Source organism: Jaculus jaculus, chromosome 6 (assembly GCF_020740685.1).
Source record: "Jaculus jaculus isolate mJacJac1 chromosome 6, mJacJac1.mat.Y.cur, whole genome shotgun sequence".
Classification (NCBI taxonomy): Eukaryota; Metazoa; Chordata; class Mammalia; order Rodentia; family Dipodidae; genus Jaculus; species Jaculus jaculus.
In genome coordinates this window covers 64124202-64147318 of record NC_059107.1, presented here as the reverse complement: position 1 = coordinate 64147318, position 23117 = coordinate 64124202, and the positions used below count along the sequence as shown (strand labels likewise).

The 23117-nt window shown below is 42.9% G+C and overlaps 1 protein-coding gene and 1 pseudogene across 2 annotated transcripts in view; one reads left to right on the top strand and one right to left on the bottom strand.

Annotated features, from left to right (window-relative positions):
• Window positions 1–6933: 6933 nt before the first annotated feature.
• LOC101608263 lies at window positions 6934–21851 on the bottom strand (annotated as a pseudogene).
• Window positions 21704–23117, top strand: part of Znf638 (zinc finger protein 638) — a 95064-nt gene continuing 93650 nt past the window's right edge. Inside the window, exon 1 of one of the 2 annotated variants that reach the window (XM_004668305.3) lies at window positions 21704–21814. The gene's annotated coding sequence lies outside the window, so the exon portion shown is untranslated. Of the gene's footprint in view, window positions 21825–23117 lie in introns of both variants that reach the window. The other variant, XM_045151636.1, reaches the window with a different exon arrangement.

Here is a 23117-nt window from a genome sequence, read left to right as displayed (position 1 = left end):
CCAGCCCAAGCAAAGCTCTTTCTTACCCTCATAAGCCAAACTGCACAGTCCATTGTTCTTAATACATACAGGTCTTTCAACTCTGATCAGAATAGTCCATTAAGCTGTACTTGCAAGGCATCTCTTAGGCAAAGGTTTCAAACCTTCCACATTCCTCTTGAAAATCAGCTCCAAAAGGCCATAGCCACACAGTCAGGTATCCAGCAGCAACTCCACTGCCAGCACCACTTTAATGTTGCAGTCAGGTTTGCATTACTGGTAGAAGTCACCCAACTAAGAAGAGCTTGTGGGAAAAAGAGGTTTATTTAGCTTAAGGCTCAAGGGGAAGTTCCATGATGGCAGAGGGAAATGATGGCATCAGCAGAGGGTGGATATCACCTCCTGGGCAACATAAAGTGGACAATAGCAACAGGAGAGTGTGCCAAACACTGGCATGGGGAAACTGGCTATAACACCCATAAGCCTGCCACTAACAGTACTCTACCTCCAGAAGGCTTTAATTCCCAAACTCCATCAGCTGGGAACCTAGTATTCAGAACACCTAAGTTTATGGGGGACACCTGAATCAAACTACCACATTCAGCCCCTGGCTACGGCCTCATCTTGTAATTTCTCTACAGCAGTGTCTCAACATATCTGTGGTAAAGGACTAGGTATTGTAATTTTTCCAACTGGCTATAGACAAATACTTTTATACAATATAATAAAAATAAATTTATAAACAAATCACAAAAGTTATTTTTTCCTAAAATGAAGCAGAAGCAATGCAAACATACAAACCTCAGTGTTTTATTATTGAATATTTTTAAAAATTTTATTTGCAAGCATGTGTGGTTTGGGGGTGTATGTATGGGAGGGCCAGGGTCTTATCCCATTGCAAATGAATGCCATATATGCCTAGCTTTACTTTTTTATTTTTATTCATTTATTTGAGAGAGAGAGAGAGAGAGAGAGAATAAGTATGAGTGCACCAGGGCCTCCAGTAGCTGCAAACGAACTCCAGACGCATGAACCACTTTATGCATCTCCCTTATGTGGGACCTGGGGAATCGAACCTGGGTCCTTGGGTTTTTTTTTTTTTTTTTTCGAGGTAGGGTTTCACTCTAGCCCAGGCTGACCTGGAATTCACTATGGAGTCTCAGGATGGCCTCGAACTCACAGCGATCCTCCTACCTCTGCCTCCCAAGTGCTGGGATGAAAAGTGTGCACCACCACGCCCGGCTAGTCCTTGGGTTTTGTAGGCAAGCACTTTCACCATTAAGCCATCCCTGCAGCCCATGGCTTTACATTTTTAAACTGGGATCATCAGGCTTTGCGAAAAAGCCCCATTTAGCTCTTGAGCCATCTCCCCAGCCCTCAGTGTTTCATTATTAGATCCAACAGGTAAAGAACATCTCTGCCAAAGTGATATAAAAGTTCTGAAAACTTGCTCTGAGTTTTTTCACTCAATATATACTGGAGGAAAACATACACATCTGATTCTTGCCTATCACTGTATCCTCAAAGCTTAATGCATTGCCTTGTATACAAAAGATGTTTAATGTAATGAAAGACACAACTGCCAATTTGTGTCTTTGTGAGTATAACTATAGTTATGCCTTCATTTCCGTAGGTTAGTTCCCAACCACAGAATTATCTCTATGCTGGAGGCATTTCCAAAAGGTTTTATTATACTAAATTGCCTTCCAGAAAGATTCCATCCCCATCAATATTGATTATGAGTGCCATTTCTCTTCCTTTGAAGTAGGCCTTTCATTTACTTTCTTCCCAAAATTAAACTGCTTCAGTCTTGGCTCAGATTTTTCTAAAAACTATCCTAAAATATTTTTATGTATTTATTTTGAGGAGAAAGACAGAGATGGAGAGAATATGGTCACACTAGTGAATACAAACTTGCCACTGAATACAAATTCTAGATGCATCCACCACTGTGCATCTGGCTTTACATGCGTACTGGGGAATAGAACCTGGGCCACCAGGCTTTGCAAACAAGCACCTTTAACCATTGAGCAATCTCCCCAGTCCTTGGCCTAAGTCTTGGACATACCTGAGATGGAAAGGAAAAGCTGATCTATCCCTTGTACCCAGTTTGCATCCCAGGGAATGATTCATTATGTTATATTTACTTTTGTTTGACCTAGTGTGATTTGAAGTGAGCGTGAAGAGGCAAGAGGAATCATAGCCCTTCAGGATATTCTGGTTCTTTGGGTCTTCCTGGATCCTGATCATATCTCCAGGTGTCTTCCTCCTTAATTTAGCTTGGCAGAAAGTTTAATGTTTGCTGCTAAGCAAAGCTCCTGATTATCTGAGTCACATATGCATTTGTCTAAAGGCACTTCTTTGAGAGACTCTATGGTCTTCCTCTTGTCTTCAGATGGACTTATTTGAATTGAGGCTTGTTTCTTCTTGCAAAATTTAGCTGTCAGAAGTAGCCCATTAGGATGGTGGCATCCACCTTTAATTCTAGCAGGGGTAGAAGGATTGCCACCCTGAATTACAGAGTGAGTTCCAGGTCAACCTGGGCTAGAATAAGACCCTGCTTTGAAAAAAAAAAAAAAAAGGAAGAAGCCAGTTATTGATACTAGATTACCGAATAAAATATAATGCCTTCCCTAATGGGAAGTGTAGAAGTAAGATGGCTTCAGATTGGTGAAGACCACCAGTGGCCCAGTTATATCATCATGTTCATTTGTCTCTTCATTCTTTTAGTTTTTTTTTTTAATTTTTAAAAAATAATTTTATTTATTTGAGAGCAACAGACACAGAGAGAAAGACAGATAGAGGGAGAGAGAGAGAATGGGCATGCCAGGGCTTCCAGCCTCTGCAAACGAACTCCAGACACATGCGCCCCCTTGTGCATCTGGCTAACGTGGGACCTGGGGAACTAAGCCTCGAACCGGGGTCCTTAGGCTTCACAGGCAAGTGCTTAACCGCTAAGCCATCTCTCCAGCCCTCTTTTAGTTTTAATGGAGGCATCATTCATTCTAAGACTGGCTTCTTGTGACTGCAAAGTACAGCTATAGAACTATATAGCTACTATCTATAGATGACAGAGACAGATTTGGTGATGTATTTGGATAGAAGTTAGAAGTAGCTATTCTGTCTTAATGGAAGTTGGCTTAAGCTAAATGGAAATTGGTTGGTAAGGGAATAGGAAAGGATTTTGGAAGTCTGGCCTTGGGCATGGCTGGATCTAAAGACTCAAGTGATATCAACCAGTTCCTCCTTTTTCAACAGGTTTTATCCATTTAGTAATCAAGAGGGCCACCAGAAGCCCAAGACTCATCTCATCAGTTTAGCAACCTTGGTGGAAAGAATATTCTCTCTCATAACTCTGTCAGGAAAAGTCCTGAGCATTCTGATTGGTTGCCTTCTCATCCCTCAATTACTGTGACCATGAGAATACAATATTCTGATTTCCAGCCCTGGGTCATGTGTTACATGTGGTGGGTATAGGCAGTTTAGCCACACCTAAACTTCTTAAAAGCCCTTTTCTTCTGGAAAATAGTTTAGTTATGAAAAGAAAGAGGGATGAATGCTGAGAAAACAAAAAGATCAACTCCTTCCACCCTCGTATTTTAGCAGTTCAAATGAGGTCAAATTGGCTATGGCAGTGTCTTAGTTGTCTTGATGGGACAAAAATCAGTATAAGGGAAGAAGGATTTATTTGAGCTTACAGTTACAGGATACAGTCTATCATGGTGGGTAAGGCATGGCAGCAGGACTGTGAAACAGCTGATCACATTCAACCCATAGTAAAGAAACAGAGTGATGAATGCTGGTGCTCAGCCAGCTCTCTCCTTTTTATACAGTCCAGCACTCCAGCCTGTGAAAAGGTGCTGCCAAAGTTAAAGTTAAATAGCCTATCAAGATTGTCCCTCAGAGACACACCAAGAGGCTAACTGTCCCTGTTACATTCTCTTGCTGTGATAAACACCCAACCAGAAGAAGCATAGGGGAGGCATATCACCTGGCTCACATCTTCATACATTAGCAGAGAGAGGGGGGGAGTGAAAACAGCAAGAATGTTCATATCTTCATATATCATCAGAGAGAGAGAGAGAGACACCAGCAAGAGTGTTCACATCTTTTTTTTTTTTTTTTCAAGGTAGGGTCTCACTCTGGCCCAGGCTGACCTGGAATTCACTATGTAGTTTCAGGGTGGCTTCGAACTCATGGTGATCCTCCTACCTCTGCCTCCACCTCTCCCTGCCGAGTGCTGGGATAGGGGCTAAGAGTGTTCACATCTTAATACCTCAGCAGAAAGAGAGAGAAGCAATGGTGAGCTAACTTTGAATATCCAGTAGCCTGGACTAATAAACCTCAAGGCCCACCTCCAGTGACAGACTTCCTGTAGCAAAACTCCACCCTGCAAAGGCTCCGCCAGCTGGGTATCAAGAGAGGCACTGGGGGACATGTTACATTGGAACCACCACACTAAACTAATCTACATAATCCCTCAGAAGTAATTCTAGGTCCTGGTAAATTGACAGTTGACAGTAATTCTCAATCTGTGATCTCCAGATTTATGAATAAGAAATTCTGACGGTGAAGTTCACAATCATTTCTTCCTCCTTGTTGATAGTCTGTACTTGTTGCATAGTTATTGTCATACACTTTTCTAAGGATCATTTATCGCTATTTCCTTTCCCGCCTTCACTATATTCATAGTGGCTGATAAGAACTTCATTGGACCCACTCATTGTAAGTTTCATATCTTTCATTTGGGTACTGGGGAATTGAAGCCAGGCCAGCAGGATTTGCAAGCAAGTGGCTTGAACCACTGAGCCAACTCCCCAGCCCTGAATTCATGTATTTTAAAGGTCATGTTTTTGTTTGTTTCTCTGCTGTCTTCTAATGTTTGTTGTTGAAACTGGGCATCTGGTTACTGATTCTTCTGCCTCCCTGGGACTGTTTGTTGTTTACTTCCTTGTTGAGTGACTTGTCAGAACTGTTTTAGTGAAATCTGTTTCCTTTGGAATGGACAGCCTCTGGTTTAGATGCACACAGTCACCTAAGGATAACAATGTTTTGTCAGCTCTCTCTTTTTGTCTGACTCCTTCCTAAGTTCACATTCATCTTTGATGCTTCATTAATTGCATGGTGATTTTTCCGTTATATCTGAGTGTGCCCTGAAGCACATATTTCTCCGTGGCTGACTCAATTAAACTTCTGGCTTTACATGGATAATTTTTTGAGAACAGTATTTGATGTTTGTTCAGGTACATGGTATCTTTCCCATGGTTCTTTCTCACTGGTGAACTTACTGGCCTATAGTATAGCTCATTGATATCATAAAGCTGTCAGTCTTCTTTATATCTCTGAGACTGACCTTAGGCTGCAACTATTTCATACTTTGTTCTAAATGAAATCATTTTCCCTTTTATTCACTCAAAGAGATCTTCAGTTTTTTGTTTGTTTGTTTGTTTTTTGTTAGAGAGTGAGAGGAAGAGAGGGAGACATGTGATCTGGAGAGTCAAACATGGGTCATTAGGCTTTACGGGCAAGTGCCTTAACTGCTAAGCCATCTCTCCAACCTGAGAGCTTGAGTTTTGTGCTTATGGGCTGCTTCTTTCTCTGGAAAATATGTCTCTGAGCCACTACTCCAGATCTGGTGCTGAGGATAATGGTCCATGTTTGAAATGAAAACCCTGGTATGGTATGTAAGCAGGCTCTGGTCTTGGGTAGAGCTTTTGATCTTCTCAGCTTGCCTGTTTGAACTGAGATTTCCGGGCTGCACACATGTTTCCATGAGAATATGTGAGAGACTAATTTTTTCATGCCTGTTCTTTTTTTTTTTCTTCTTCACAAAACTAGTTTCTTTTCTACCAAGGTTATTTTCATTTAGCCCAAGTGTCTGTGGAAGAACTGCTGAAGTTCACTCTGTGGTTGCTCCTGCCATTCGGTGTCCTTAGCTGAAAACCAGTCTTTGGTAGCTGTTTGCACTTCAGTCTTCAGGAGAGAACTGCATAGCAGGCTGAGGGCACCTCTGTGCCCACAAACCCATGTGCCATCATAGCTGAGCAGTGAACTAGCAAGTGGGTCACTCTCTTTACCCTAAAATGACTCCTTTGCATCAGTGGCTGTACCTCTTGTTTCAGCTTCTTCAAGATCTCTGTAGAAGTAGAGATCAAGTATGACCTTCCATGGGTGCTCACCTCCTACCTCTGAAGTTTTCTACTTTAAATTTCTTAAATTCACAGCTAGCAGGCACATATACCAGGCAACTGTTGATGCTAGAAAAATACCTTAGTGTTTTATAAAACTTCCAACTTTTAGACAATATTTTTATTCATAAATATTCCAGTAACACCTGTCAACACATTTCAGATAACAAAGCAAGAACATTTAAATTTTAGAGTTATCTCAAGAATTTAGTTGTGTTTTCTATTAACATGACCTTTAAAATAGATGAATTCAGGGCTGGGGAGTTGGTTCAGTGGTTAGAGCCACTTGCTTGCAAATCCTGCTGGCCTGGCTTCAATTCCCCAGTATTCAAATGAAGCCACATGTACAAAGTGGTAAATGCGTCTGGGGTTCATATGCAAGAGGTTCTGGGGCACCTATTCTCAATCTCCCCCCGCCCTTTTCTCTTATATGTGCATGCTCTCTTTTTCCTTGCAAATAAAAAAATAAAATATTTTTTAGAAACAGATGGATTTAGCAGAGTGGTTTTCAAAGTTAAGGCTTTCTAAATAGTTCTAAGGACTAAAGACACTGTTAAAAGCTAAGATCAAAACAAAACAAAAACCGCTTCCCCACATGCTTTGCCAACTGCTCCTTATCCATAGCATGGGAAATTTTAAATTCAGACATTGGTAAGGAGTGAGGCAAAATTCCATGGATTTTCCACACACATGTCCATTGTTTACATTGAGCACCACTGGTAGAGTAGAGAGCAGTAGGTTGTTTTCAGATGTCTTCGGTTACGAACTATCTATGCATGCTTCCACCCATAGGCCAAACAGGACTCTTCTCCTCTGTGGGGTGCTTGGGCTTTTCTGCCATGGAGGCTGTGCTCCTTCTGTTACTTCCTTTACTTCTCTTCAGCATGTATACTGGTCTTCTCCTCTTCCTTTCCTTTTCTTCTTCCTCCTCTGCTTTCTATTCTTTTGCCACACGTTGGTAATTGATGCCCATGCTAATGAAGAGGTAGACACCTGCAATAATGAGGACAATGCCACAAGCCCAGTTATATGCACTTGTAGTCTTCATACTGAGAGAGCCTAGTAGTGGTGGCTTCAGGAGGACAGAACAGCATTCCACAATGGTCACTAATCCTACAGTACTGGAGAACCTCTGGGGTCCCATGAGGTCCATCTGTGTTTCAAATAATACAGAGCTAAGGCATCCAAAGGCAAGTCCAGAGAACCCAGCATAGCTGGTGGATAAAGGTGCTAGCAAATGGCATGCTCCATTTGCAATAACAGCAGCAGCAAAGAAATACTGGATTTGAGGCCTTATCCACTTTGTGTTGGCTGGAAGTCCCATAGAAGGTCTGGCTACCATATCAACAAAAGCCAGGGTGGAAAGAAGGAAAGCTGACTTCTCACTGGAAAAATTCTGACACTTGCCATTAACTACTAAGAAAGACCAAAGGAGTACACAATCCAAAAAAACATGATCACATTTCCAGGGAGATATGGGCTTATGTTTCTCTGCCTCTGCTGGCTTGGGACCTATTGGTGGCATCAGCTACCAACTACACAACAGGTTAGCAGGAGGCCCCCCTCCAAGAATTAGAAAACTTCCTCTCCAGCTAAAGATACCAAAGAAAGTCTGATTGAGGGGGACCAGGGTAGAGTGGACCACAGGGCTGCCAGACATGGTAAATTCATTGGCCAAGAGTCCCTTTAAAAATATTTTTATTGGGCTGGAGAGATAGCGGTTAAGCGCTTGCCTGTGAAGCCTAAGGACCCCGGTTCAAGGCTCAATTCCCCAGGACCCACGTTAGCCAGATGCACAAGGGGGCCCACGTGTCTGGAGTTCATTTGCAGTGGCTGGAGACCCTGCTGCGCCCATTCTCTCTCTCTCTCTCTATATATATATCTATCTCTCTGCCTCTTTCTCTCTGTCACTTTCAAATAAATAAATAAAAATAAACAAAAATTAAAAAAATATTTTTATTAATTTATTTGCAAAGATAGAGAGGGGGGACAGACATAGACATGCTCCAGGACCTCCTGCCGCTGCAAAGGAACTCCAGATGCATGTGCCACTTTGTGCATTTGATTTTATGTAGGTACTGGAGAACTGAACATGGGCAAGCAGGCTTTGCAAGCAAGCACCTTTAACCACTGAGACATCTCCTCAACCAAGGGTCACTTTTTGTAGAAATACTTCCCAGTCATAGTCAGAGCCAGATTCAAGTTGATGGCAAGCCCAAGACCTTCAATGACTCCACAAGAAAAGTTTCTGTACAGTGTTACAGATAGAAGCTGCAATCAAGCCATAGCCAGACAAGCAGCACCCAGCCATCATAACTGGATAGCTTCCATATTAATTCACAGGGGACTGCTGATAGGACGTCCAGCATCCTTGACAGACAGCATGATGGAGGCTATCCATGATGTTACACTGTGAATTTTTTTTTAAATTTTTATTTATTTATTTATTTGAGAGCAACAGACACAGAGAGAAAGACAGATAGAGGGAGAGAGAGAGAATGGGCGCGCCAGGGCTTCCAGCCTCTGCAAACGAACTCCAGACGCGTGTGCCCCCTTGTGCATCTGGCTAACGTGGGACCTGGGGAACCGAGCCTCGAACCGGGGTCCTTAGGCTTCACAGGCAAGCGCTTAACCGCTAAGCCATCTCTCCAGCCCTACACTGTGAATTTTATATATTCAGCAGTCTGTTATTGGCAACAGCTATTGTGAGAGACTTAGGATTCATAGTGAACAGAGTCTAGCACTTCCTCCTAGAGTTTATTATCTAGTTGGAAAACAGATAGTTATATTGAATATAAACATATTGAAATAAATTAAATATGCCCCCCATTTCTTTAAAGGAAACAGGGATGGATTTGGGAAATGTATAAGAGAAGCCAATGGAAATAAAAGCTCCAACTACCACTGCCCACCCCAGCTGCCATCTGGGGGAGTGTATCTGACTGGTCTTCCAATTGCAGGTAGCACTTTTAAGTATAGATTAATTACATAATGCAGCTCACACCCAAACATTATGGTAATGATATGTTTCTGTTTTCCAGCTAGCCAATAAACTCTAGGAGGAAGTACTAGGATCTGCTCACTGCTGAATCCCAAGTTTTTCATAGTGCCTGGTTGCCAGTGACAGACTGCTCAGTATATAAAATTCACAACTGTGTTCCTCATGTGTAGGTTCCATCTTTCAAAACCTCATCATTATGTGTGCAGCTCATGCGTATGAGATGCAGTGGCCTGTGCTGGGGTTTCTTGGAGCCCCAGGCCCCACCCACTTGCATCCTTTGCCCCAAGCAGCCCATTAGAGTAACCAACCAATCAAACAAAAAAAAAAAGGAAAGATAAGAAAAAAATCCTTGTTCCTAAATCCCAGACTTTTGCTCAACAAATTGAGGTATCATGGTTTTAATGAAATTATGAATTTATTTCTCATCATTCAGATAAGAGTCTTAATTATATATTGCCGTATAAAAAGATACCCCAAAGTTTAATGGCTTATAATGATACACATTTTTTATCTTTACCATTTCTATGGATCAGGAATTCAGGATCAATTTAGCTAGGCAGTTCTTTGATGGGCATGTCCCACAATAATTGGGGCTAGAGGTTCTGTTTCCAAAGTTGTTCACTGAAATGGCTTGCAGTTTGATGGTGGCTGTTGATAGATGGCGATGGCATTTCTTTATTTTTCCCATTATGTGCTTACATGCTTTGTGGATGTCATCGTGCATGGCAGCTGGCTTTCCCTCAAATAAGCAATACAAGGCAGGAGGCACCAGGTAGCAGCTCTCATTTGTATGATATAGCCTAGAAAGCCACATAATGTCACTTCTACCATGCTTTCTTTATTAAAAACAGTATTTCAAGTCTCTCTCCTCTACAAGGGAAAGAAAATTAGTACCCATCTCTTAAGTAGTTCAAAGAAATTAGTGGGGCTGGAAGATGGTTCAGCTGGTAAAGGCCCATGTTTGCAAAGCCTGTCAGGTGGGTTCACTTTCTCAACACCCACAATAAAACCAAAGCACAGAGACCTGACATACTTATATACACACATGTGGAAATAAGTAACATTTAAAAATGTTATTTATGGGCTGGAGAGATGGCTTAGCAGTTAAGTACTTGCCTGTGAAGCCTAAGGACCCTGGTTCGAGGCTCGATTCCCCAGGACCCATGTTAGCCAGATGCACAAGGGGGTGCATGCGTCTGGAGTTTATTTGTAGTGGCTGGAGGCCCTGGTGCACCCATTCTCTCTATCTCTGCCTATTTCTCTGTCGCCCTCAAATAAATAAATTCAAAAAATTAACAAAATAAAAATGTTATTTATTTATTTGCAAACAGAGAGAGACAGAGAATGGGCATGCCAGGGTCTCCAGCTGCTGTAAATGAACTCTAGATTCTAAAGATAGATGAAGGATAGTAGTTTCCCCAAACCTTATTTATTAAGATATTTGCACTTGAGCTGAAATGGATAATGAGATGCTTTTTGTCACCAGGACAAAACACATTTATGTTAATCGTTCCTTTTGTGGAAGTTTGTAATGACTTCTGTTTTATGACACTTTGAGGCACTGAACTGTGACTGCAGAATGGGCAGAAGCTGAGCTCTGGAGGGAGCTGCTCCATCCCTGTTGTCTGGCTAGTCAGAAAGGAGGGTGGGTGAAAGAAGAGGATAGGGATTTATTGGATCACGTTTCCTCTACTGAGCTGGCCTCCTTGTTAGCCTCAGGGCCTGAGCACTTGATGTTTTTTCTGGCTCCAAAGCTTTTCTAGGTGTCTGTCTGGCTTCCCTTGTCTTCCTTTTTCTCTGCTCAGATGTTGCTTCATCAGAGAAGGCTTCCATATCTACAGCATTCTCTACCTGTGCTCATTATTTTCTACACTACCTATTGCATTAGTTTTCTGTTACATCATCACATTATATACTTATTTGATTATTGTTTCCTTCCACTGAAGGGTAATTTTTTTTGAGGTATGGTCTCACTGTAGCTCAGACTGACCTAAAAGTCACTCTGTAGTCCAAGGCTAGCCTCCAACTCACAGCAAACCTACCTCGGCCTCCTGAGTGCTGTGATTAAAGGTGTGCGCCACTATGTCTAGCAAGGGTTTTTTTTTTTTTTTTTTTTTTCACGATAGGGTCTCACTCTAGCTCAGGCTGACCTGGAATTCACTATGTAGTCTCAGGGTGGCCTCCTACCTCTGCCTCCCGAGTGCTGGGATTAAAGGCATGTGCCACCACACCCTTCTACAAGGGTAAATTATTTTAAGGCAAGCCTTTAGTTTTGCTCATTGCTCTATTTTTCAGAGCTTAGAATAGTGGCATAGAGTTGGGTTTTCAATGTAATGTAGGTCAAATTATGTTACTCATTTGCCCCAAATCTTTCTCTCATTCACAGTAAACAAACAAACAAACAAAACCCTTGGTGTTGCAGAAGAGGGGGAAGAAAGACAGTAAGAGCCACAGAATGGGGAGGAATACTGTAAGGCACAGTCCCTCTAGCAACCCATAGGGACTGACTAAGGCCCTCATGACCCTACAATGAATACCAAAACCCCATGGAAGAGGGCCCCCAGGATAATGGTAGCTGGGATGAGGGGATATAAGAACATATCATGTTATAATATGTATAGAATTTAAAAAATTAAAAAATACAGGATAGCCGGGTGGGGTGGTCCATGCCTTTAATCCCAGCACTAAGGAGGCAGAGATAGGAAGATTGTTGTGAGTTCAAGGCAACCCTGAGACTCCATAGTGAATGCCAGGTCAGCCTGGGCTAGAGTGAGACCCTACCTCAAACAACCAAAACAATAAATAAATAAAAATTTTTAAAAAGGAAATGAGTTAAATAAAAGCAACAACAGTGAAAAAATCCTTTAAAATGTTCTAGGTTTTTTAAAAAACAGTTATTTAGGGCTGGAGGAATGGCTTAGCAGTTGAGGAGTTTTCCTGCAAAGCCAAGGGACTCAGGTTTGATTCCCCAAGACCCACGTTAGCCAGATGCACAAGGTGGCGCATGAGTCTGCAGTTCATTTGCAGTGGCTGGAGGCCCTGACATGCCCATTCTCCCCTCCCGCCCCCATTCTCTCTGTCAAATAAATAAATAAATAAAATATTTTTAAAAGTTATTTATTTATTATTTGAGAGAGAGAGACAGACAGACAGGTAGAAAGAATGGGTGCCCCAGGGCCTCTAGCCACTGTAAGTGAACTCCAAATGCATGTGTCACCTTGTGCATCTATCTGGCTAACATGGGTCTTGGGGAATTAAACCTTGGTTTTTTACTTTGCAGGCAAACACTTTAACTGCTAAGCCATCTCTCCAGCCCAAAATGTTCTATGTTATAAATAAACTGAGTTGTGTCCCCACCCATATTCACATATGGAAACTCCAACCCTCAGTACTCCTTAGAATGTGTTTGTCTGTATTGGAGAACTGGACTTTTAAAAGGGTGGTTAGAATTAAGTGATATATTAAAGGTATGACTCTAAAACTATGTGGTTTTGTAAGAAGAGGAAGACACTGAAGATACCTGAGCATCAAGAAAATCCACATGACAGCTCAGTGAGGACAGATCCAATAACAAACCAAGGATTCAGGAAAAATCAAACCTGTTGACAGTCTGATCTTTTAAAAAAATATTGTTTATTTATTTATTTATTTGACAGTAAAAGGGGGAGAGATAGAGAGAATGAGAATGAGCACGCCAGCGCTTAGAGCTACTGCAAACGAACTCCAGATGCTTGTGCCCCCTTGTGCATCTGGATAACGTGGGTCCTGGGGAATCTAACCTGGGTCCTTTGGCTTTTGCAGGCAAATGCCTTAATTGCTAAGCCATCCCTCCACCCCCGCTCTTTTTTTTTGAGGTAGAATCTCACTCTAGCTTAGGCTGACCTGGAACTTACTCATTATTTCCAGGTAGGCCTCAAACTCACAGGATATCCTACCTCTGCCTCCCAAGTGCTGGGATTAAAGCATGCCCAGCTCTTCTTTCTTTTTTCCTTCCCTTCCTTCCTTCCATCCTTTCTTCTTTTTTTTTTAAGGTTCATAAAGATTAATGAAATATCTTAGGATACCTCGATCTTGTAGTTTCCAGACTGAGAAAAATTGCCATGTATTACTTAATGATGGGAAGACATTCTGAAAAATGTGTCTCTAGGTGATTTCATCATTATGTAAAACATCACAGAATACATTTGCACAAACATAGATGATATCAGTCAATCAATTTAGGAAACTTCTTAACATCAGCATGAGGCAGAGGCTGCTGCTGGTGCATGTAGCAAGCAGTTGTACAGCAGGAGTGCATGCTAAGACAACAAGAGCAGGGCAGAGTGTGGTTCTCTTGTGTAATAGAGCCCTCGTTAGTTCTGCATCCTTGCCTCCATCATACTCAATATCCTAGCGCCTGGGAGGCTGAGGTAGGATGATCCTGAGTTTGAGGCCAGCCTGACCTACATAACAAAAACCTTTCTCTGAAAACCAAAAATTAACAAATAATATAATGATAAGTGTAGTACAGTGTTGCAGTCTGGTTTGCATTTCTGGCAGAAATCACCTGACCAAGAGCAGCTTGTGGGATAAAGGTTTATTTTGTCTTACTGACCCGAGAGGAAACTCCATGATATCAGGGGAAAACAGTGGCATGAGCTGAGGGTGGACATCACCTCCTGGCCAGCAACAGATGGACCACAGCAACAGGAGGGTATGCCAAACACTGGCATGGGGAAACTGGCTATAACACCCACAAGCCCTTCCCCAACAACACACCGCCTCCAGGACGCTTTAATCTCCAATTGTCATCAGCTGGAGACCTAACATTCCACACACATAAGTTTATGGTGGACACCTGAATCATACCATCACATTCCACCCCCAGCCCCCATAAACTGATAACCATCCATGATGTAAAATGTAATGCATTCAATTCAACTTTAAAAGTCCCCATATTTTTATCAATCCTTATGTTCAAACTTCCCCATAAACCAAGTCTTTTAACTGAGCCATAATACCAAAAAAACTCCCAAAATCCATAATGGCACAGTATAAACATTCACACTACAAAAGATAGCATTAGGCATAGCAAAGAAATACTCAACAAATACAAGATTTAAACAGGGCAAACATCAAAACTTGTAGCTTCAAGTCTAGAGACTCTAGTCAGTGATAAATCTCCAAGTCTGATAATTCTAACCAGCAATAAGTTTCTGGAGTTCCAATTCTGTCCCTCCAGGTAGGCCACTCACAGTCCTGGAAAACTTCATCTAGGGCTGGCAGCTCTCCTTAGCAGCTACCTCATGATCCTGCCATCTCCACTGGATCTCCACAGCAATGCACAGTTCATCCTCACGGCTCCATTGAGTCTCCATGCAGACATCCAGCAAACCTGCTACACATTGCCCATGGCCATTTCCAAAACACAAGACTGTGTTGCAAACTCAATAACCCTGTCTTTCCTATGTTTCTTATATTCCACAATACCAGGTAGGGTACCAGTTTGTTAATGCAGGGGGGAATAAAGCAGACTTTGAAGAACAGGACACTCCTTGAGCCCTCAGGCCCCTTCAACAGGGTCTAAATTCTTCCTGTTGCCCCAGTGCAGGTCAGTTGGATCAATCTCAAAGGTTGTAATCTCTTGTGTAATTGCAGCTGAATGGGCAGAAAGTTCAGCCCAAAAGATTCACTTCTGTGCCTTATTCCTCTACTCACACCAGTCCATTTCTACACAATGCAACCCTGGACAAATTCTCAGGACACGGGCATAACAGCAAGCCTCTCACAAAAACTGCTTGTCGCCCAGTCCAAGCAAAGCTCTTTCTCACCCTTATAAGCCATACCTCACAGTCCATACTTCTTACTGCATTCAGGTCTTTCAGCTCTTACCAAAATAGTCCATCAAGCTGTACTTAACAGCATTTCAACACGTGTCTTAGGCCAAGGTTTCAAATCCTCCACATTCCTCTTGAAAATCACCTCCAAAAGGCCAAAGCCACACAGATGTCTAGCAGCAAATGACCCTACTTCTGGTACCAACTTTACTGTTGCAATCAAGTTCCCCTTACTGGCAGAAATCACTGGACCAAGAGCAGCTTGTGGGGGGAAAAGTTTATTTTGGCTTATAGACTCAAGAGGAAGCTCCATGATAGCAGGAGAAAAAAATGGCATGAACAAAGGGTGGACATCACCTCCTGGCCAACAACAGATGGACCACAGCAACAAAAGAATGTGCCAAACACTGACACAGGAAAACTGGATATACCACCCATAAGCCCACCATCAAAATACACCACCTCCAGGAGGCTTTAATTTCCAGTTGTCATCAGCTAGGGACCTATCATCCAGAATACCTGTTTATGGGGGACACTTGAATCAAACCATCACATATAGTAAGTACATAAACCAGTAACATAGCTAATTATTATCATATTATGTACTGTACCAAAGTTTGCATACTTTCATATGGCTGGCAGATTTATGCAAGTATTACTGCAAATATTTGAATCATATGTTGTGCTCAATGCCACCTACAACTGCCATGTTACTAAGTGATAAGAAGTTTTCAAGTCCAATGTCAAATATGTGGCCTATTGTTGACTGAAAAGTTATTTTGTGGCTCATGACTCTAATTCTGCTAAGCCATTCATCGTTTTGTTATGGCAGCTCCCACATTATAGTTCCTCTCCATATCACCTCTTACATCCCTCTTACTCATGCTGTCCCAGTCTCTTTGGATTCTCACTGTTTCTCAAGGATGAAAAGCTGGCTTTCCCCTCAGAGCCTTTTCTATTTGAGTCCTGTCCCTCTCAGATGCATCTGCTGTTTATTCACACTGTTAGTCAGCTTTCTGCTAAAACTCTGTCTTCCTTAATAGTTCAGGTCTCGATGATGCCTCTGTGGCCTGGTTTTCTCTATAGCAGTTACCGCCACTGGTCTTTATTTGTTGTCTTTTGGTGCAAGGCCATATGTGCCCTGAGGGAAGGACTTAGTATTGCCTTTGGGTTTGATACTGGCTCCTTGATGTCTATAACAGTTCCCAGCACAAGATCAGTTTGTTGTGTTCTTTTATGAGATGGTCAGTCAGGGGCTGAGACAAGTGAAGACATAGCAGAGCCCAGGAAAACAGAATTTACTACACTCACAGGGCCTGGAGACAGGCATGCCGTGCTGCACTGAGCCAAAAGGAAAGCATTCATGTAAATAGAACAGGGGCAGAAATGAGGGGAGTCTGGGCTGAAGAAGGCAAGATTAGCATCTGAGGATTGGCTAGCTTAAATAACATAGGCAGGCTCTTAGCTTTAGACATCCTGGTTGCCTGATACTTGGCTCTAAGCTGAGGAATATGGCCCTCTGGGTTGAAGAGTCCATGAAGGAGGGTGGCTCTAGACAGGTTAGTGTGCTTCTCAAGGAGATGCTACTGCTGAGCCCTTTGCTAGCTTAAAAGAATTAACTAATTCTAGGAGAAAGAGTTTCTTCTAAGCCAGTTATTTTAGGATGTCAAAAATCATAAGCTGGTGGCACATGCCTTTAATCCGAGCACTCAGTAGACTATTGTAGGAGGCTGTGAGTTGGAAGCCAGCTTGAGACTACATAGTGAATTCCAGGTCAGCCTGGGCTAGAGCAAGACCCTACCTGAAAGAACTAAAAAAAAATAATAATAATAACGATAATATAGAAAATTAAAAGCATGTACAATATATATTCATGTATTCGATCAGTTGATTAATGACCACATAGTACTGACCCATGACAAATCAGATTTGAAGGTCCACAAATCTATTATTATACATAAGAATTAAATAGTTTTTGTTGTTTGCTTATTTTGATACATTTTAATTATGGGGAATGGATAGTTTGCATAATAGTTGGAACTTTCATTTGGCAGAAATGAATGAAGCTAGATATTGTAGTATAAAGATAATGTTAGATTAACTTTTTTCTTTGTATTTTTTTTCACATGCACCACTTGTGCATCTGGCTTACATGGGTACTAGGGAGATGAACCTTGGTCTTTAGGCTTCACAGGCAAGTGCCTTAACTGCTAAGCCACATCTCAAGCCCTGTCTGATCTTTAAGTATAGAAAAAGTTGTGGGGATAGAGTGATGGCTCAATAGTTAACTCGGGTTCGATCCCTCAGTCCCCACATAAAGTAAGATGCACAAAGAGGTACATGCATTTGGAGTTCATTTGCAGCAGCTAGAAGCCCTGGCATTCTTTCTCCTGCTCCCTCCTCCTTGGAAATAAATAAATTAAAAATATATTTAAGAAGCTGTGATATTGTAAGCAAACAACTGTTTGATATACTTTCTAGGGGGTAGGGTGAGGCTTCCTAGACTAAAAAGCTCAAAAGTCATAAAGAAAAAAAATATATATGTATATACACTTTTTTTTTGTTGTTTTTTCGAGGTAGGATCTTACTCTAGCCCAGGCTGACCTGGAATTCACTCTGTATTCTCAGGGTGGCCTTGAACTCACAGTGATCCTCCTACCTCTGCCTCCTGAGTGCTGGGATTTTAAAGGTGTGTGCCACCATGCCCGGCAAAATAATAAATTTGATTACAAAGACACTCAAGATACTAATGAAGAGAAATTAATCTTTGTTTTATTTTATTTTATCTATTTGTGTGTGTGTGTGAGAGGGGGGGCGGTGCGGGGAGAATGGGTACGCTAGAGCCTCCAGCCATACAAACTCCAGATGCAGGTACCACCTTGTGCATCTGGCTTACCTGGATACTGGGGAATCAAACCTGGGTTCTTAGGCTTTGCAGGCAAGCACCTTAACTGCTAAACCACCTCTCCAGCACCCTAAGAAGGATTTTTTTTTTTTTTTTTTTTAGGCAGAGTAGAGAGAGGGAGAGAATGGGCATGCCAGCACCTCCAACCAGCTTCTGCAAACTCCCGGTGCATGTGCCACCTAGTGCATGTGGCTTATGTGGGTCCTAGGAAATTGAACCTGGGTCCTTAGGCTTCACAGGCAAGTGTCTTAATTGCTAAGCCATTTCTCTAGCCCCAGAAGGAGCTTTTTAAATGAAGAAATCTGTATGGCTAGTAGATATAAAATGCTGCTTAATAATTGTGCATGTAGAAAGTGTTTTTTAATCTATCAGTCATTTATGCTTTTTACAAATATTTATTTGTTTTCTACTGTCTTGGCATACAGTGAAGAAAGCACAAATCCCTTGACTTCATGGAGCTCACATTCTAGTGGAGAAAGGCACATTGATAAGGGACAAATAAAAAGGTATGTTGGCAGATGATAAGATGGGGATGAGACCAGATAAGGAGCTGCCATAATGTGAACTGATTTAAAAGGTCACTTTGCCCCATGTACAAAAAGAAAATTGAAAACTTAAGGTGCTCCTTAGAAAAATATAAATGCCCAAATTGAGTGTAGAGGTGAGCTAAATTCTTATCAAATGAAGTATTATAAAATATCTAGAGAAAATTATTGAAATTATCTCAGTAAAAAGTATCAGGCAAAATATTTCAAGTATGAAATCTATTAAGTTTTCAAAGAACAAACAAGACCAGTGGTATTCAAACTCTCCTAACAGTTTAGAGGAGAAAGTGAGTTTGTTTGTGGGGCTGGGGAGATGGTTCAGGGGTCAAAGGTGCTTGTTTGCAAATCCTGATGGCCTATTTGATTTCTCAATACCTACATATAGCCAGACACACAAAATGGCACATGCCTCTGGAGTTCATTTGCAGTGTCACAAGGTCCTGATATGCCCTGTACTTTATCTCTCAAATAAATCCAAATTAAAAAATAAATTAAAAGAAAGTAAAATGGTTATTTTACTTATTTAGTGGAAGTGGAAATTTGTATATGCCTTCTTCCTTTCCTCCCAGTTCTGGGCATCAGGCAGGGCTTGCACATGCCAGACAAGAGCTCTATCACTGAGTTCTACCTCTCTGTAAGCCTTTTGGGAAGTATTCTACCAATACCTATTAAAATATATTATTTATTTATTTATTTTGGTTTTTCAAGGTAGGGTCTCACTTTAGTCCCGGCTGACATTAAAGCATTATTTAGTAAGATGGTTTGTGTATGCCGTGTGTTGCAGTTAGGTTGCTGGCAGAAATCACCTGACCAAGAGCAGGTTTGGGGAAAAAAAGGGTTTATTTTGGCTTCCAGACTTGAGAGTCTGCTTCATGATGGCAGGAAAAATGATGGCATGAGCAGAGGGTGGACATCACCTCCTGGCAAACATTAGATGGACAACAGCAACAGGAGAATGTGCCAGACACTGGCAAGGAGAAACTGGCTATAACCCATAAGCATACCACCAACAAGACACTGCCTCCAGGAGGCTTTAATTCCCAAATCTCCATCAGCTGGGAACCTAGCATTCAGAATACCTAAGTTTATTGGGGACACCTGAACCAAACCACCACATGCTGCCTCCTGCCCATTTGTGGTACCAGCAAGATTGCGACCAACTTCAGTGTCTCACATCAGGTTGAATAATTGATGGTGCACCTGTACTGTGCATTATGCAACTATGAGAAAAGAAGATCTATTGTTTATGTGGAGACGTGTCCTGTAATCAGTGAAAAAGCAAGTGTCAGGCTAGCTGTACCTTTTGGAGGAAAGAGGAACATTTCCTGTTACATAACTAATGCATCTGTATGACTATACAAATGGTATGGAGGGAAGCTCATCAAAGTTTAACATTTGGTTATTTGTGGTTTAGGGAGAGCCTGTTGGCTTTTAGTTCATTTTCTTTTTATTAGGAATATACTTTGTATGGATACATCATGTGTTGGTACCATTTTTTTCCCTCCTTCCTGCCCTCATTCCGCTGGGGGCCTCCTCAGTGGGGTTGATGGTATTCCCCTTGGGGTTGTGGGTTATGTATTGTGGGAGCAGTAGATAAGGGGGGGGGGTGAGGCATTGCCTGTGCTCATGAAGTCCCAATTTTTTCTTTTTTCTTACAGTCTGCTCCCTCTTCCACAATTCCCTGAGCTGTGGTGGGTGAGTTAAATCTACTTCAGTGATTAGCTCTTAGGAGCCTCTGGATCTCTGCTTTGGTAGGTGTTGAGTGTCCTCAGGTGCTGATTGTCAGGCTCACTGTGGAAGCAGCCCTGGTACTTGTCTCCAGAATTTCTCTGTGTTTTCTCCTGGGCCTTGGCTGAAATGCCAGAGGTGGTTTATCTCCTGGGATCTAGCTACCTTTCAGTGCTGGCACCTTCTGGCACAGGGGATCCCAGAGTTGAGGACCCAGCTAACCCTCAATCAGGAAGCCAGAGCAAAAGGCCTGCTTCTGCAGCAGTCAGGCAAGGTCCATGCTTCCCCAAGATAGCAGCAGAGGTAGCCTGGCCAGGGACCTGGGATGTGGGGAACAGGGAGGTCTGGTTATTCACTCTGCTCTCAACCTCCCCGACCCAGGGGCAGGTCAACCAGGAAGCCAGAGCAAAAGGTCTCTTGGTTGTTTTTGACTTGTTTCCTCAAGCAGGATGTTTTATTTTTTCTGTCAAAATTCAGTACGACAGTTTTCTTTTCTTCCTTTTAAGGATTTATTATTATTATTTATTTGGGGGAGAGAGAGAGAGAGAGGGAGAGAAAATATGAACGTGTGAATAGGCATAGCAGGGACTCTAGCCACTGCAAACGAACTTGGTCGCTTTGTGCATCTGGCTTAGGTGGGACCTGGGGAATCCAACCTGGGTTCTTTGGCTTTGCAGGCAAGTGCCTTAATGGCTAAACCATCTCTCCAGTCCCACCTCCCCTTTTTCCCTCCAAGGAAGGGTCTCACTCTAGCTCTGGCTGACCTGGAATTAACTATGTAGTCTCTGTGGCTTCGAACTCACAATGATCCTCTTACCTCTGCCTTCAGAGTGCTGGGATTAAAGGCGTGTGCCACCAAGCCTGGCTAAGGCTAAGATATCTTTTTAAAAAGACTTAAGACTTTCCTATACTTATTTTAATGTAAATATCGTGGCAGGCAAAACAAATACGTGCATTTTAAGATGCATGGTGTCACCTGTGTGGCACCGAGGAGACAAGAGTGGCGAGTTTCACCAGGTTTTGTCCGGTGATTTTAACCGCACAGTAGTCAACTTGAGGAGACAGAACATTGAAGAAAACAATTCTTGAACTTTTCTCAACCGAAGGTTATTCATGGATAAAATTATTACAAGTGTCTACTACACTAGGCTTTTTATTATAAAATGTTTTGTAAAAATATTTCTAGCAGGTTAGATTTTCATAGAGGTTTTATTTTCTAACATTTTGAGTGGTCATTGGTATTGGAATGGGAATATAAGTACAAGGTCGCTCACCTTGTATAAAGGCAGGCAACACCTTATGTATACAAACCATTAGCCAGGTTGGTGTCCCTTCACTGTTGCTGCTGGAGGGAACAGTAATTAGGAGAGACCCAGGTCTAAAAGGACCAGGGTGCCCAGAGGGGTACAGACGGACTTGGGTCTTCAGGGGCACCCGGACAAGCCACAGTGGGCGCGCGCCCCCTTCCGGCCGCAGATGGCCACGGCGTCTCTGGAGAGTGCGCAGCGGGAACCACGCAGGCGCAGAGGAGACCGGGGCGCCCGGTGGAGAAGTGCGCATGCGTGCAGCTCTGAGGAGGCGGTAGCTCTGGCGTCGCGACTGGAGGCTGAGTGCTAAACTGTGGGGCGCAAATGGGATCCGGCTGTTAGTCGGTAGGCATAGGTAGGACCGCTGCCTTGTGGGGAGCATGGGGCTGGAAGGCAGAGACGCGCCGCGCTGGGGTCCCGAGTCCTTCCGTGAGGTGGCGGCCGACTATTGTATCTGTGTCGCAGAGGCTACGCACAAAATGGCGGCGGCGCCAGCGGGGGCGGAGGAGCTGGGGACCCCCGAGGAATGAAGCGGCCGCTCGGCGCCTTGGCCCGGGCGGGCCTCCCTCGGCCGCCGGCCGGACGCCGCTGCACCGGGCCGAGGACCGAGACGTGTCAGTGCGAGGCTCGGCGGCCTCTTCCCGTGCGGCGCGGGCCGGGGAGGCCGTGGGCTGACAGCCGCGGAGGCCGCTGGGCCGGGCCCCAGGCCGCGCTGTGAGCCGGACGGCGGCGCGGGGAGCGCGTCTGTGCGCTGCCTGCGACGTCGCAGGCCGCGGTTCCCCGCCGGCTGGGGCGCGCTCGACCCCGGAGCGTCGCCTTGGTGGGACGGCGGTGCCAGTTCCACGTACGAAGAATCGAGAAGACGGAGGGTACAGGCTCTGTTTGCGTGAGTCCTAGCTTGGCCGCGTTGAAGAGGCCGAGGTGTGAATACAATGGCCGCGCATACGTGATATTTGAAACATCCTTTATAGTAATTGCGACTCTCACTATTACAAATCTTTGGAGCTGGACCGTGATTTCAGTTTCAAGCTGTTTTTATTATTTAAATTTTCCCCTGAAGCGAAATTTGGGGGTTTGGGAAGGAATACTCAATGTGACAAACTTATAAAGAAAAGCTTGTCATCACTGGCTCATACTGATTCAAATTCTTAACCAGACCAATTTTGGAGCTGCGCGCGCGCACATACACACCACACACACACACACAAGCCTTCCCTTGTTTCCATCATTTTATGTGTGGAAAGGATTAACTTAGTTTTTAGGAATGTTGTGTTTGCTGCTTGAGATTCGCAATCTTAAAATGATAATCTGGAAAAGTTTACAAAAAAAAAAAAAAGACCATAGGGAAGTTTACTTAGAAGAATAAACTTGTACGTTCAAAATTACTTTAAACGTTAATGGTTATTCTAAGTCAGTGGACTTACGTTGCACTGTTTTGCAAATATTGACAGCAGTTCATGAATACGTTTGCATTTCTATATTCTGCTATACGTACAGTATGTAAAGTCCAACATGTGAACACAGTGAGGTAGACTAGGCTGTTTCTTCCTTTGTCAGTTGTGTTGGAAACAAGTAAAGATAAAGATAAAACTGTTGGAAGAAATAGCAAAAATCTTCATATTTATTCATTTTTATTAACCATTTTTCA